General features: G+C 43.8%; 1 pseudogene; it reads left to right on the top strand.

The window, feature by feature from the left end:
- The window catches only part of LOC135533412 (cyclin-dependent kinase-like 5), a 54800-nt pseudogene extending 53032 nt beyond the window's left edge, over positions 1–1768 (top strand).
- Positions 1769–3549: the final 1781 nt, after the last annotated feature.

Here is a 3549-nt window from a genome sequence, read left to right as displayed (position 1 = left end):
GTGGATGTTTTGGGGTGTTCAGGTTTATAGAAATGTCTTGAGTCTAACGTTCTTGACTGTGTCAGTGCTAACCCCCCCTCTCCCACACCTTTCCTATTGTGAAATGGTAGGTTCCTGGTGATGGCCAGGACAACCTGTTTATCCAGAAGGGGCCAAGTCCTCGTCTTCCTCTCACCACGGCAGCCGGAGGAAGGACCGCGAACGCTCCCGGGATAAGGACCGCGAACGCGAGCAGAGCCGAGATCGCGACAGAGAAAGAGAGCGAGAGAGGGAGAGAGGGAGACAGAGAGAGAGAGTCAGTGACTGGCCTCAGGAGAAGCAGGTGGATTCACAGTCACACTTCATTTATGTTTACTGGTTGAACTGAATTTTCAATTCACTTCCTGAATTTCCTGAATTCTAAACTGAATTGTTCTTTTCCACCTTGGTGTACCTGCTTAGTGTTCACAAGCTTTGTGGTGATTGTTTTCTATGCCTCCCCTTAGAACCAACCCCTGAAGTCCCTACGCAGGCTTCTGCACCTCTCCCCTCCTCCTCTTCCAGCCAACCCCCTCCTCCTTCCGACCTGCGATTCCAGCACCTCCCCAACCCCCCACCTCCTCCTCTAAAGGGGGAGTGTTCAGCGACGGGAGAGGTGACGGTAGGTCCCACCAGGGACACCCTAGCAGCAGCAGCTCCAGCTCTGGTCAGTCTAAGAGCCACAGGAAGCAGAGTTACCCCCTCCCGGGGCAGATACAGGGGCAGATGGAGTCCAACTGGCACGCGGCGGCGCTCGCCAGGGCAGAGGGGGCTCAGCCGTACCCCGACCAAATGGTCGCCAACGGGCCCACCTTTACCAGACCGTCAAGGTCACGGATGCCAAACCTCAACGACCTGAAAGAGACAGCCCTGTGAGGAGAACATGGAATTAGAATTCTACCACATGGAATTAGAATTCTACCACATGGAATTAGAATTCTACCACCCATTGACTTGAATGGGGATGTCCATTCTAGGAAAAAATGTCTATGGAGGAGACGTCTCTCTGCCCTCAAGGGTCGTCATGTTGATTAGGCACCAAAATGGAACAAAACAGACTGAAGCAGGGAGGGACAAGATGGACTACTGTCCAATAAGAAACGCTTATTTTTTTGTGGTGCGTTGCGAAGCGTTTTGTAACGTTTTCAATTGTGTGCCCTAATGAATAGGACTCTGGGCTCTCACTACTGCCGCCTGCTGGCTGCCAGACGCACCTAGGACTATAGAGTTCAGAAGGTTATACTGTATCTCTCTAAGTTCAGGACGATATGACTGAACTGGGAGGTGGACTGACTGGCTGTAAAAATCTGACCTTTTTTGATGCTTCAAACATTTGATAGAATTTGTATTGATATTATATTATATTATTCATGAAATTCCTTTTATTTGATTTAAATTAAATTACTTTATTTAACGATATGTAGGCCTAAATGGAGATTTAATAAGTATTGTAGAATTAATAATTGTGTAATATTGCAAGAGCTTTAAAAATAAATGTAAAAAAGATTATGAGATTCTAACTATATATAATAATAATTCAATATTTCATCCAAAAATATTTAATTGTGGAGGTTTTTCAGAATTTCTATTTATTGTTGTTACAGTATAGCCTGTTTGTTCTGTCCGTTTACTGTGTCTCTTTAATGTATTTATTTGATCTGATTTGACACAGAGTTATGGAGATATATGTACGACAGATGGACAAAGACAAATTATATCATGTTATAATGTATGATAAAATAATGAGATACCTATATGGCTCAGGGTTGTGTAGTTTTTAAAGGTAATCATTTGCCACATCATCTTGACAAACATGTGTTGCCTGGCCTCAACTCATATGGTCAGTTAACACAAACAGATGGGAATGTACTGTAAGGTGCTGTTTGTTGTAAAGGGTCATTCTGCAGTACAGTAACCATGACAGTCACCCCCGCTGATCTAGTTATTAGAGACTCCAGGCCCCATGTGGAGATTCCTGTTGAGATGTCCTGTTGTTTCCTGATGAAGGATACACACACACAAATGCACGTACCAGAGATATCCATAGCAGAGACAGCCATACCAGAGATATCTGATATCCATACCAGAGATATCCATCCCAGAGATATCCATACCAGAGATATCCATACCAGAGATATCCATACCAGAGATATCCATACCAGAGTTATATCCAGAGATATCCATACCAGAGATATCCTCCCAGAGACATACCAGAGATATCCATACCAGAGATATCCATGTTATCCACCAGAGATATCCCCAGAGATATCCATCCCAGAGATATCCATACCAGAGATATCCATCCAGAGATATCCATACCAGAGATATCCATACCAGAGATATCCATCCCAGAGATATCTGTACCAGAGATATCTACCAGAGTACCAGAGATATCCATACCAGAGATATCCTCCCAGATATATCCATACCAGAGATATCCATACCAGAGATATCCATACCAGAGATATCCATCCCAGAGATATCCATCCAGAGATATCCCCAGAGATATCCATACCAGAGATATCCATACCAGAGTTATCCATACCAGAGATATACCAGAGATATCCATACCAGAGATATCCATCCAGAGATATCCATCCCAGAGATATCCATCCCAGAGATATCCATACCAGAGATATCCATACCAGAGATATCCATCCCAGAGATATCCATACCAGAGATATCCATACCATCCCAGAGATATCCATCCCAGAGATATCCATACCAGAGATATCCATCCCAGAGATATCCATACCAGAGATATCCGTACCAGAGATATCCATACCAGAGATATCCTGATATCCATACCAGAGATATCCATCCCAGAGATATCCATACCAGAGATATCCAGAGATATCCATACAGAGATATCCATCCCAGAGATATCCATACCAGAGATATATCCGTACCAGAGATATCCAGAGATATCCAGAGATATCCATACCAGAGATATCCAGCCAGAGATATCCCAGAGTTATCCATACCAGAGAAATCCATCCCAGAGATATCTGTACCAGAGATATCCGTACCAGAGATATCCGTACCAGAGATATCTGTACCAGAGATATCCATACCAGAGATATCCATACCAGAGATATCCATACCAGAGATATCCATACCAGAGTTCTCCATACCAGAGATATCCATCCCAGAGATATCTGTACCAGAGATATCCGTACCAGAGATATCCATACCAGAGATATACCATATCCATACCAGAGATATCCATCCCAGAGATCCATCCATACCAGAGATATCCATACCAGAGATATCCATACCAGAGATATCCATACCAGAGATATCCATCCCAGAGATATCCATCCCCAGAGATATCCATACCAGAGATATCCATCCCAGAGACATCCATACCAGAGATATCCATACCAGAGATATCCATCCAGAGATCCAAGAGATATCCATACCAGAGATATCCATCCCAGAGACATCCATAACAGAGATATACCAGTTTGTGCTGTTGGCTTTAAAGATATCCATACCAGGTAAAATACGTTCTCCATACCAGGCCTACCT

This window comes from Oncorhynchus masou, unplaced genomic scaffold, assembly GCF_036934945.1.
Source record: "Oncorhynchus masou masou isolate Uvic2021 unplaced genomic scaffold, UVic_Omas_1.1 unplaced_scaffold_2367, whole genome shotgun sequence".
Lineage (NCBI taxonomy): Eukaryota > Metazoa > Chordata > Actinopteri > Salmoniformes > Salmonidae > Oncorhynchus > Oncorhynchus masou.
The sequence above is the reverse complement of the archived record's forward strand: the minus strand, read 5'-3'. Positions and strand labels throughout refer to the sequence as shown.